At 43.5% G+C, this 12,999-nt stretch overlaps 1 protein-coding gene across 4 annotated transcripts in view; it reads left to right on the top strand.

Annotated features, from left to right (window-relative positions):
- The window catches only part of RAB27A (RAB27A, member RAS oncogene family), a 37,428-nt gene that overhangs the window by 400 nt on the left and 24,029 nt on the right, over positions 1 to 12,999 (top strand). The window contains exons 1-3 of one of the 4 annotated variants that reach the window (XM_065688329.1): positions 1,753 to 1,928; positions 2,535 to 2,668; positions 3,343 to 3,386. The gene's annotated coding sequence lies outside the window, so the exon portion shown is untranslated. Of the gene's footprint in view, positions 1 to 1,752; positions 1,929 to 2,534; positions 2,669 to 3,342; positions 3,387 to 12,999 lie in introns of those variants that run through there. The other 3 variants (XM_065688328.1, XM_065688326.1, XM_065688327.1) reach the window with 3 other exon arrangements.

Here is a 12,999-nt window from a genome sequence, read left to right as displayed (position 1 = left end):
CCGTGCCGTGCCGTGCCGCGCCGTGCCGCGCCGTGCCGCCTGCCGCCGCCGAAGGGCTCGGAGAGGCGCGCGTGGGTGCGGGTGCCGCAGCGCCGCCTGGCGGCATGTGGGGCCGGCTGCGCCTGCCGCAGGTGGCGCTGGCCGTGGCCCTCGGCGTAGGCAGCGGGCTCTACATCTACCGGCCCGTCTTCCAGCCGCCCGCGCCGGAGCGGCCCCCTGATGGCGCTGCGGGGGCGCCGGCGGTCGCCGCGCCGGAGAAGAGGCCGTGAGGGATTTGTGTGAGCCGTGCCGCTGACCTGGCGCCGCTCCCCGGTACCGCCTGCCGCTGAAGGAAATGGCGCCCACGCCCGACAGCGACTGGGAGTGTTCGTCGCCTGCAGGGGAGCGGCCCTGCTGCTGCTGCGGGCGGCTTCCTCCCGGCTCGGCCCCGCTCCGCGGCGATCCGCCCTTTGAGTGTGTCGCTGCGTACCTGTGCGTTCGGTACCAGCCTGTAACGACGTGAATGTCGAAATACAAACTTGAGTGCTCAAAGGTACGTCTTCACGTCTAAGTTTAAATAAGCACCGGGGAACTGGAAAAAGAAACTGGTTGGTGTACAGTTACACTTCACGGGGTTCTGGGATCGCCTCTGATCTGCTCCTCCAAACGGTTTATCTCCTTGTCACAGTTTCGGTTCTTAATACTTCATCGCCTTTGGGAGTGCAGTTGTGACTGAAGAGGGAACTGCACCCAGCTTTGGTGTCTTCAGCTGGTACCTGTACACACGCGCATACACACACCTACCACACACGTATCTTTCATTTCTGACAGAATGACCTTAGGGTGGCTATTTTGTAGCTAAGGTTGCCTGAAAGGATGCTCGTGGGGAGGTGCTTCTGCATGTAGCTCAGCAGGACAGGGCTCATCTTGCAATAGGTTTGGATCAGTCTGACAACAGAACCTGAAGCTCAGACTACTGAGATCAGTAGATATGGTAAGTCTTTATAGTCTTATCTAAAAAGAAACAAACTGCAGATCTTGGGAGGAACTTCTCTCTTAGATTATGATTTTTAACACAGAATCTTGTTTGGGCAGCATGAGGAAAGAAAGCCTTTCCCTGCATGTGCTTTCATTTAAAGCCAGGAACAATGTGACAGCTGTAGGCAGACTTTACAGCAGCTGGGGTGAGAGGGCAGCAGCAGAAGGTGGACTGGAGGTACAGCTGAGTGTGTGATAAATCTTGGACACAAGGAAATGTCACAAGTCTGTGATGAATGGAAACACACAACTGCAGTGGTAACTCCAGCATCTTCTGTTTACCAGACCAGTATGTATTGAGAAGGTGTAACTGAAGTCCAGGAGGCACTTTCTTTGTAACCGTAATTGCCGGATGGCAGTTGATTTTGGAAAGCCTCAACAAACAGGATGTCCGAACTGCTGCAGACAGGGTTATTGCTACCGCCGAGCTGCAGGCCGTGCTTGCCGGGTTCTGGAGACTGCCGGATGTAAGGTGTGTTAATGGAGTCGAGGAGGCGCTTTCCTCTTCCGAGGGCAGGCAGCCAGCAGGTGGCAGGAAGAACTCGCTGGATCCACGGTGGCGGACGGGAGCCTGGCCGCTCGCGTTTTCCCTTCTAAACCCGCTTTTCCTCTCACGAGTTTTTATTAGCAGCGCAGAACAGCGGGGGGAGTGCGGCTGGCGAGCAGCCTGCTTAACGTAAACCGGCCTTGGCGCTCCGAGGTGCGCTCGCCCCGCTTCCTCGGGGCGGAGGGGCAGGGCCGGCGCGGGGCGGTGCTGCCGGCGCTTCCCGCGGCCGGGAGGGGCCGTGCTCGCCCTGGGCCTCACGGGAAGTGGTGTTGCCGTGGCGGAAAAGGCACGCTTGCAGCCCGAAAAAGGGCAGGTGCGGTGGGGCGCGGCGCTGCGCGGCACCGGTGCCCCGGCAGGGGATCAGGTAGGAGGGCGGCGAGCGGGGCGCGGGGTCTCGCCGCCCATTCACCCTCCGAGGGGGCCGCTGCAGGAGGCGCGGGTTGGGGGTGGCTTCAGAGAAACATCGCTGCGAGACGAGTTAATAACGTCGGGGTGTGTGGCTTGGGTAGGAAACCCGAAATACTGGGGGAAAAGGGGGTTTCCGGGGCTGCCGGGCTGCAGTGTCGCAGGGTCCGGCGGCAGTGGGAGCCTAGCGGCGGGGGGCTGGAACAGTGGGCCCTCGTTCGTGACATTAGGGGGAAAAAGCCTTAAGCCTCGCCTTTCGGCTGCCCGCGCGAGTGCTTAACTTAGCAACTGCTGCCATGAGCACGGGTGCACCGAGAGCCCCTCCGAGGCCGCCGCAGGTAGCAGCTGTGGCACCTGCAAGTTTCCCGCGGCCCGAGACGTGCGTTTCTGTTGTAAAAAAGTGGGTAGCCCGTGTGCTTTAAAACCAGCAAAGCCTTCTAAAAAGCTAAATTGACGAGGGAGCTGTGCGAGTGTATTTTGTGCGTTTAGCCAGAGCTTAAAGCTTGTATTTGAGTGTCAGCAGATCTGTTGCTTCTTTCTGAACACTGCATGTTTTGTCTGACAGAATCTGCGTGCTGAGAGGGTTCAGGACGTCTCTTCAGCCTGAGTTGCAGTGCTGGGGATAAAGTAACGCTTTGATGATCTTGGATCTGAAGAAAGCTAAATCCATCAGCAATACGTCTTGTTTCTTCTAGCCCTGTAAGTAACTAGATTATATTAATATGTAAATGGTATTTTTAATGGTGCTAGCGAACCATGAAGGACCACCCAGCTTCAATTTTTATCTCTCCTTAGAGACACATCAGATGTATTTTGAGCTTTCTGATCCTGTGACTCCTCAAACACTTTCGCTAATGATTTGTGCTTATGAGTTTTTCATCAGGATAACACATACGCATGTTTGGATTTAGGAGTTCTGATAGGTGTTACTGACAAGCTGATTTTTCTTTATACTTAGAGTTTTTACTGCAACTCTACAAAATGTTCATTGATTTCCACACATAAAATGCGTTAGAGGCACTACTCGGTCTATTCTGCCTGCCTGTTCCTGGAAGTTTATTCTTACATAGACTTGTATTCTCAGCCCTTGTTTCTTTTCATAGACTGCTGTTCTATGTGACTGTTCCAAGTATTTTCCAGCCAGGGAAAGGCATATAATACAATATGCATTTCAAATGCTGGTGCGTAATTGTAGGAATAGCATTTGTGATGCTAAATGGATGTCTCAAAAGCATGGTTAAAAAGATGGAAAAAAGAACAACATGTTCCTGTGTTTCTAGTTTAGGGTTCTAGTTTTATGTCTGCTTGATCTCTTTAACAAAGGAGCTCTGGGTGGGGAGAATATGCTACAACTTAAACTGTTATTTTTGCAGCTAATAAAATTTCTCATCTGCAACCAGATATTGAAAACCAGACTGTAAGTTTGTTTTCATCACTATCATTAAACATGGGAACACATTGTTTTATCACTTGACTACACATTTCCTTTTCTTTCAAAGAGAAGATTGGCCAGATAAAAGAATCTTCAAGTAGCTTTTGGCATTTACAGAAACAAGTATTATGAGTAGTAATCTTCTTGTGTCTTCTTTGGATTCTTGGTTGTTCTGGTAGGTACCTGCTGTGCTGGCATAATGACCATTGGTGAGTCTGTCAGTTTTCAGCATAACCCTGGGCTTGCAGGTCAATGCCATTACTAAGCGCAGTTTGTCGTAGTCAGCAGAGGGCTAGTAGAGATTGGATTTAGAAACAGGCAACATTGGCACTAGAGATGGAATATAAAGAATGACAACTCTCCCCTGTTAATGTCTCAGCAAATAATTGTAAAAAAGTGCATTTAAAATGTATTAAACTTATGATTTAAATAGTTAAGCATCAGATACGTTTTTCTGTAGTAAAGCTGTGTTATTGTACTCCACTGCACATGTGATCAGGTCCTGCAGACAGTCAACTTTGTTCTTCAGTAATTTCAAAAGATTACTTATATATTTATAGCTAAGCACTTGCTGGGCTGGTCATATCAAGTGCTCAAGGACTTGCTTTCGCTCCTAATGTCTTGCAGATACCACTCATGGTGGAAATACAGTCATGTTTACAGAACTGACTTCAAACATGGCTTAAAAGTTTATTGAAGTACAGCGTGGTTTAGCAAGTATTTAACCCAAAGGCAGCTTTTTATAGCAGAAACACTCTTTTTTCTTTTCTTCCCCTCCTTCCTTCCCCCTCTCCTGCCCCCCCACCCCCAGTCTTCCTCTGGGAAAACCATCATTTCTTTTTTGGTCATAGTCTGAAGACTGAATCCCTGTTAGGAGGCAGGACTAACTTGAACCATGCTAAATCAGCTGAGATTGTATCCTTTTATCTTCAGTGGAGGTAAAACTGTAGTGAATGAGAAATTCTAGCCCCTTCTTTCTTTCCTGTAGCATCCTTATATTGTTTTGTTTTCATACATAATATGACAGAACTTACTTTTGGTTATTGATCCTGCCCCTCTACTCTCCTCTTGTGAGATCTCACTTGGAGTATTATGCACAGTTCTGGTGTCCTCAGCATAGAAAGGACATGGAATTGTTGGAACAAGTCCAGAGGAGGGCCACGAGGATGATCAGGGGACTGGAGCACCTCCCGTATGAAGACAGGCTGAGGAAGTTGGGGCTGTTCAGCCTGGAGAAGAGAAGGCTGCGTGGAGACCTCATAGCAGCCTTCCAGTACCTGAAGGGGGCCTATAGCGATGCTGGGGAGGGACTCTTCCTCAGGGACTGTAGTGACAGGACAAGGGGTGATGGGTTAAAACTTAAACAGGGGAAGCTTAGATTGGATATAAGGAGGAAGTTCTTTACTGTGAGGGTGGTGAGGCACTGGAATGGTTGCCCAGGGAACTTGTGAATGCTCCATCCCTGTCGGTGTTCAAAGCCAGGCTGGATAGAGCCTTGGGTGACATGGTCTAGGATCATGTGTCTCTGCCGATGGCAGGGGGCTTGGAACTTGATGACCTTAAGGTCCTTTCCAACCCTAACTAGTCTATGATTTTATGATTGTAATTAGTAGTTTCAACATCTGTGATTTAGTTTCCAGTCTTGTAAGCTTTGAGGATTAATTTATGGCATATAGATTAAAATATGACATATAACCAGCATTTTTTCCTGTGTTGATGTTGTGGCTTCAATGGGTTGAAAATACTGTGATGTATGTATGATAGTTTTGCGTAGTACTGGGTGTTGGAATCCTCTTCACATACTGGCTGACACTTTGGAGTTGACCTGACAAGTTCTTCAGTATTTGAAACTCCTGCAGGGGGAAAAAGAAAAGGCAAATGTCCTTGCTTTTATGGCTCTGGAGATAATATAAAAGTGTAAACCAATACAGTGTTATTTTCCTGAGTTAGCAAACCCATTTCCCATTGCTGTTCCTTTTCTCTGTCTGATACTTTTAGTGATGAGAAATTGGTAAAAAAACCACCATATTAGATAAAGGCACTTCTGGAAGATGATGGCTGGAAGTAAGGTACAAGAGTGGCAGGAAGCAATAAAAATAGACGCTTAGGAGGAGGAGTACAGTTTTTGTAGAAATCTGTGGTTTTCAGTTGGGAAAAGGAGTTGGTAGATATATGAGCAGTGTTTTTGAATTAAAAGTTAATGCAGTGATTTTTGTGTAAGAGAGTTCTGTGAATGAAAAGACTGTAAGGATTGTACCCAAGCTGAAATATTTTATATGCAAATAAAGCACCAGATGGGTATAAGGACAACTGCTGCACAAACCAAGCAGGTGATTCCAGATGAACTTCAGAGTTTGATTGCAGTTTTGCAACTGGCCATATTACTGCTTGTGTGTGCAACTATTGGTTGAAAAGGTGATAAAAGGATAAAGGAATAAATAGCAAAATAGTTAAGCATTGCTTAAGATTCAGGTTTGGTTTTTTTTTTTCCTTTCAGTTAAGGTGGGCTCTAATGCCTTTTATTAGACCAGCTTGTGTTTTTGGAAGGGGTAGGTGAGCTTTCAGGTATGTGAGCCCCTTTCATGTTTTAATTAGAAACAACAGAATACAAAACAAAATTGAAAACAATTGATGAAGGATTTTTATAGTACTTCTGTTAAGCGTATTAACCCACCAGGCGGCATACATATGTCATTAGAAGGCGATGAAGGCTCTCTCACAGAAGTATTACTGTTTTAGAGGCATCTGTTTCTGATTTAAACATCTTAAAGTGGCAGTGCTGTCATGGTAGCTGCTCTGCAACCCTGAAAGTGAGCAGCATGTGCTCTTCAAAGTCAACCAAGTTTCACTTTGAGGACCTATCTCATTATTTTTGTAAGTGTTGGGTATTTAATTTAGTCTTCTTGGCTGCTCAGTCAAAGAGCTATGTGGAAAAAGGTTGGTCTGTGAACTGAAAAGGAAGAAAATTCTTTCAATAATATCCTTGGGGAACAGGATTATTTGAACTAGACTGAAGGTTGCAAGTAATGATAAGGACTAATAATACATGCATGTTGCGTAGGAGGAAAAGAAAAGTTGAATCTCTTTTTATGATAAAAAAATGCAAGCTTTCTGGTTTTGTTGTATATGTCTGCTGGTTTTGTTAATGTAGTGTTTCAAATTAGTAGCTCCTGAGGAAAATTACATTCCTCCTGGAAATACCTGTTGCTAATTGCATGACTAACATGGAGTGTGGTGCATTTTGAAAACTTCAGGTTATCACTCAAAGGTAGCAGCCGTGGGAGTTGCCTGTGCTCTGAAACTGTTTATGCAATGTTTGCATGAAAGATGGGAATTGCTGTTGTAGTTACTGCCAATGGATGGTGCTTTCCAAGTCTACTTTGAAGTCTAACTAACATTCAGAATTAGAACAAAAACTAGGATAGGGTTTTGTTGGTTTTTAAATTGCAAATGTTTATCATAATACACCCTCTATTTGGTTCCAGATTTTATGCATGACTGAATGAGACCCAAAATACAGGTATCAGGTTAGGTTCTGGCCCTGCTGGTATCATCCATTTGCAGCACAGTGTTTCTTATCCAGCACTTCAAGTTCCTGTGCACGTAACAGCACATGCTCCACTGACTTTCTCCTCTTAACAGTGATTCAACTTGACAGGTCTTTTCTGCTGGGGCATGAACTGTCTGGCTATACTTAATTTTTCCATATCCTTTCTTGCATTAGAATGGTGTCTGGATAGATATCTCTGTACAGAGACGGTGCCATCCAAGTTTGAAGACAGTACTGTCTGAATTTGATTATTTCTACTGAATTTGATAGCAAAGCTCCCATAATTTCAATTTGGATAAATGTAGCCATAAGTTTGAGTTATTAAAGTAGTAGATTTTTTTAATGTTGTTTAGCTGTGAAGTAGAAGAGGTGACTGTACATCTTTGATAGTTTTCTAGAATTGTTAGTTTGAATATAGGACCCAATGCGCAGGACAGGGCCTGAGATCCTGCTGTGTGTTAGTAGAAGCTGAAGGGCAGACTTTGGAAGACCTATAAAAAGAAAGTGCTGCAAAATTAGAATCTGGCTTTCTAATAGGTTTTAAAACAAAACAGAAACCCTCCAAATTGGTACTGTTAATAACTGATTTTTATTGTTAATTTTTTATTTTAATAATAATGTGCTTAAATTTAATTTGCTTTTAAATAGAAAATGTCTTTAAATGCAGACTGAGGTAAATGTAAAATTGAATGATTGCCACAGAATGTGCTGTGGATAGTCTGGAGCAGTGCATGTAGAATTGGCCAGCTCATGGGTGCCCCTTACACACCTGAGGAACTGTAAGAGCCAACTTTCAGCGGAGGCAGGCTTCTGACTCTTTCCTTTATCCAACTGCTAATTTTTCACCGAAGTGTATAGGAACTTTGTATAGGAACTTCTTCCCCTTTTGTGAAGGAGTGTTGAAACTGGTCAACAGACGTGCTGGGGAGAAGGCAGAAATGACAAAACTTGCATGTCTCTGACCCCCCCTCTCTAATAAGCTTTGTTTCCTTAGGAAACCAGGCTAAGAGGCATGTCCTCATTTCAGCTTTGTTTTGTTTTTGCATTGCAAATTTGGAGCTTTGCTCCAAGAAGACCTCATTGTATTCATAATCTTCAGTGTGGTGTGTAGAGCCTTAGGGAATTTTTCTTCAGCCTAACATCCTGAGGGATAATGAGGAACGGGAGCAGTAAGATTTTTTTTTTTTTTTGTAACTGGGAGTTACACAGGGAGTGGAATAGCGCCAGTGAAACTGAAAGACTTGCTTTGGGAATGTGCTCCAGAATCACCACCCATACATGCCTTTTGCACACTTGAAGGAAATAAGATCAGCCAGTTGGGTTAGTTATACTTAATGTGGGGAGTCACTGAATAAATGTGAGAATGAAGGAGTTCTGATGGTAATGATGTTGATGGTTTAAGAAATGGCAGAGGAGAAAAATAGGCATCCCAGTTGGTTAGTTAGGTTTCATACGCTTCATTGCAGGGAAGATCAAACAATAATATAAAAGGCATACTTCAGTATCTGTCAGAGAGTGCTAATAACTACCCTTACCATTTTCCTCCTGAGAGCAAATGCAAAGTGTAACAAATGCTATTGTCAGCTTATGAGCAGAATGAAGGACCACTCGCCTGGGTAAGCAGGTTGACAGAAGATGTGAGCAGGGTCATCTTGTGCTGGAAAGAAAACTCAGCTGTGTCCAAATTGGAACTCTTCTGAGATCACTTTTGGAAAGCAGCCTTTTACTTGGCAGTGAGATACTGGATCACATAGTGCAAAGAACAAATGCATATTGCTTAAGCTTAAGCATGAATAAAAATATGAAAACAACTTTCAGAACTGTATTCATATTATGGGATTGTAAACCATTGAAAATCCTTTCTAGGATAGTGCATATGCTCCTTTACATTGGTACAACAGCTTCCTGTAAAGCTACCATGTTTTTTTAATTAAAGAAATACACTTAGTCATCAACCCTTTTAATGCATAGATAAAGATCATTGATCTGAAATGAGATTTGTAACTCTTTAGACTGTAGATAGCGACATCACATTATTAGCATGCTTCTACAGCTTATTACCAGGATGCAGGGACACTTCTATCTGCAGGCATTGCTGTTCTAGGTGCTTTTTTCATGCAGGCACTCACTTATGTTTTACAAAACATGGGACCAACATAAGCCTTGCAGAAGAGCTGTAGCATGTTGAGTAATTCATACAAAAGGATCAAAATTGTTCATTTCATTCAAAATGAATAATCATGTTTATTGTTACACTAGTATTTTATTGCCATTTTAAATACAGAACTTTTTATTCACCATGTCTATACCTTGTATATGGATACTGTATTTTTTTCTATTATTTTCTTTCTAATATTTCAGAACTAGAATAAGAGAGAGGGAGAACCTGGTTCAGGAACTAATCCTCCCCACTCCCTTTCTCATTCAGAGGCTGAGCAAGCACCTACATTCTTAGCTTTCCCTTAGGATAAACTGTGCCTATACTGACATGAATAGAAAGTGATGTGGAGGCAGGAAACTTGTAGTTCCACAGAACTGACAAATCAATTAGATCTGCTTGTTTGGGATAATTTTACTAGTACTTTTTGAGATGCTCCCAGGTTCAAATATAAGCACATTTTATTTCAGGAAGCAAGTTTTTGATATTTTTCATACGGAAGAGATGACAGAGTTTGGTCTGAAATTTTCCAAAGTGCTGATGTTGAGTGCTCGGTTGCTCGGAAGAATTCCTTTAGGTAGTATGATGGTTCATGGAAACAAAATTGATGCTTTTAATATATCAATTATTTTAGTGTTAACTTTTTATTCTTGAAGACACCCTGGTAATTCCTGGAGGTTAGTCATCTAGAGCCTCTCTTGGAGGGGGGCTATTTTTAGGCTCTTTTTTGTGTAAAACACTACTGACCTTAAACATAGAATCACAGAATGGTTTGGATTGGAAAGGACCATTCAGTTCCAACCCCCTGCCATGGGTGGGGACACCTCACACTAGACCATGAAGCCCAAGGCTCTTTCCAACCTGGTCATGAACACTGCCGGGGTGGAGCATTCACTACTTCTTTGGCCAACATACCAATACTGTATCTCCTGCAATGTTAATAAAAGCTCTGTCACCATCACTAGAAACTGCTTAGATTGTAGTTGAAAAAGAAAAAAAAACCCAAAGCATGAAAGCTTTCCTTTAATCTATGGTATTACAAAATATTTAGCAGATGTGCCTTCCAGGCAGCAGGAAGGCCTGCCTGACCTACTTTCATATTAATCACTGAAGGGGTATTTCATGATTTGATGCTGGCCAATATCAGCTGTTACATTTCTGGTGTGAGAGCTGATCTGAGTGTGAGTTGTCTTTTCTTTCGTTTTTTCTTGGAAGGATATTGGTGAGAGGATAGCAGAAAAAAATTAAAGAATTTTGTCACCTCTTTTCAGGTCCCTTTAGTTCTGTCTTGAAGTATTGGTGTGTTACTGCATTTGTGGGCTACTGCAGCAGTAAGTAGCAAGCTCATTCACATGACAGCCAGTCACTTTTCCTTTGCAGTACAGTCAGTCCCTCTAATTTTTTCCAGTGTCTTTTTGTAAGAAGCTGCCTTTTTTCCAAGGAAACAACTATTATTCTTTGTTACATGCAGATTCCAGAACTGTAAAAATATGTTAATATTTTTCCCAATTCCTTTTTTAATCTCTTCATATTTTGTATGGTATTTTTCTCACTGAGAAATAATGGCTGTATAGTATGTAGTCTGGCTCGTCTTGAATTTTGCCACCATATGTGTGCATCAGTTCATAGGCAGTGTGTCCCAGTAGCTGCTTTTCCCCCTCTGGCATTTTTTAAGAACCCTTTAAAGGCCAGCAGAGGTTTTGTGGCGCAGGTAAGATTTGAGGATTCTAACAAATAACACTGACCTTGGCTGCCTGCTGGCTGGTTTTCATTCCATAGACCTGCAGGTCATCTGTTGAATTCATGTGTGAAAATTATGGCTGTTGGTAAGAGCATGCTGAGTTTTTAGTGTGTGTTGGAAAATGCCATTAACTGCTGAGTGCTGAAGAGGAGACCTGCAGCAGAGTTGGGTAAATGGGGAGTGGGGAGAGTGGAGGCACTTGACACTGATGCCAGGAACACGTTTTGGCCTTGAAAACAGAGATGAGTTGTTGTGTAGCATTATCTGAAATGGACACTTGCTAGCTGCTCTTGTTCCCCTGTCTCCAGTGGTAGATGTCTTAATTCCTTCAAGAGCCGTGGTCAAACAGGTAACTCTGCAACATTTTCTTAGAGGAAACACCTGCTACAGGACAGTTTGCACACTTGCAAACACTCAAGAGCATGGAATGTATGAAGGCAAATATTCTGATGCGAGTGATGAAGAATGCTCTGCACTGCCCACTGTACTTACCTCTTCTCAAATTTCCTCCTACATTCCTAGGCCTCTATAAGTTAGATAATTTTTACAAGAAAGTCATAAATTCCATGCATGCAGGTCATCTTGTTCATACAATCTGTTCATAAAGCTTGCTTGTAAAAACGTCAGGAAGCTTTAATAACTAAATAGGTGGCCATTCCTTTGTAGAGCTGTAGCTTCAAAGCTGCATTTCAGAGTGTCAGGATTTCACTGGTGTCATTTTGATCCCCTCCATAAACTTAGAAGATGTCCAAGCTCTTCTAAACCCCTAAGATTTGGGTAGCAGTGAGAGGAAGGCTTACCTTGGGCTGGCTGCAGTGGTTCCTTGCTCCAGCTGCTGCTGTACCATTTGTGTGTGCTTCCTGCCACCACAGGAGGGCTGGCTCAGCTGTTTGTTTGCTGGGAAGCTGCAGATGTGTTTGTTTAAAGTCAGAAACTCTAAGTAACCAAACATTGATGTCCTCCTGGTTTGTAAACTGAGGCCCTGTGTTTTGGTACTAACTCTGCAGTTTGAAATCAACGTAACTTCACCCTCAGAAAATAAACTTTGTTTCAGCTGTACTTTCCTAGCAAATTCTTACTCTTTGGGATAAAACCTTTTCTTGGAAGGGGAAGGGGAGAATTAGTTGGTGTTCCTCCTACCAATCGGTAAGAGACAAGTTAAGCAGCTTTGCCTTGTTCCAAAATAAAAAGCTGAAGTCTGGGAATTACTTAAGAGTTGTTTTCCCCTTCAAGATGTTGGAAATCTTACCATGTGGGAGAGTTTGAACTCCATTTACATTGCTGGTTGAGACTTTTAAGACAGGCAGTTTGTGCTCAGTGTGTGTAGCCACCCCGCAGGGCTCTGTGCAACATGGCACAAGAGTTGTTGCTTTGTCTGTCAACACTTTGTACCCTGTTCCTCCTGCTCTCTGTAGCACTTACCAGTGCTACAGACTTGTGGTCTGAATATTTCTTCACAGTAAGCAGATGTGCTGGTATCGATCAGAGGAGCAGTTAAAGTTTAAAAATGTTCACACTGCTGACAATAGAACACAAACTTTTTAATTGCATGTGAGAGCAAAAAAGAGACTTCTGTATTCCTCTGAAACTGCGGTGAAATTTATAGACAATTGGAATTGGTAGAGTTTTAAACATTATAACTGGTAACAAAATGTCAAAGAAGTTGGTTTTAGTAAAATCTGGATAAATGTTATGTTAGGGCATGAAAAAGTGTTCCAGCTCTACATAACAGAACTTGGATGTTCACTGGAGAAAGGGCCATAAAAATTGCCTTGATTTGCAGGAAAGGTGGTGGGAGAGTTGAGCACTGAAACAGGTGAATGAAGGAGCTTGAGGGGTTTAAGGATACGTTAAATGTTGTAACAGGCTGTCTGCAGCACTTCTTAAGTGATGAGACTGGAGATAGTCTTAGAAACCTTAATTTCCTTTTTTTACTTGTCTGCTCTTGAAACACTGTGAGGAAATAAACTGAGACAAGTAAAGGTTGTGCAAGGGAGCCTTTCTCCTGTAAAAGCTCACGTCTGTTAAATCTTACATGGTGAGTGCAAAGTGTCTTGTCCACACCTTGCAGCATCTGCAACGTGAAGGGAGTTTGTGAGAGGACGAGGCCTCGCGGTGACTGAAGGCAGCTCTGTGGTTCCTTGGACTC

This window comes from Lathamus discolor, chromosome 8 (genome assembly GCF_037157495.1).
Source record: "Lathamus discolor isolate bLatDis1 chromosome 8, bLatDis1.hap1, whole genome shotgun sequence".
In the NCBI taxonomy this organism is placed as follows: domain Eukaryota; kingdom Metazoa; phylum Chordata; class Aves; order Psittaciformes; family Psittacidae; genus Lathamus; species Lathamus discolor.
The sequence above is the reverse complement of the archived record's forward strand: the minus strand, read 5'-3'. Positions and strand labels throughout refer to the sequence as shown.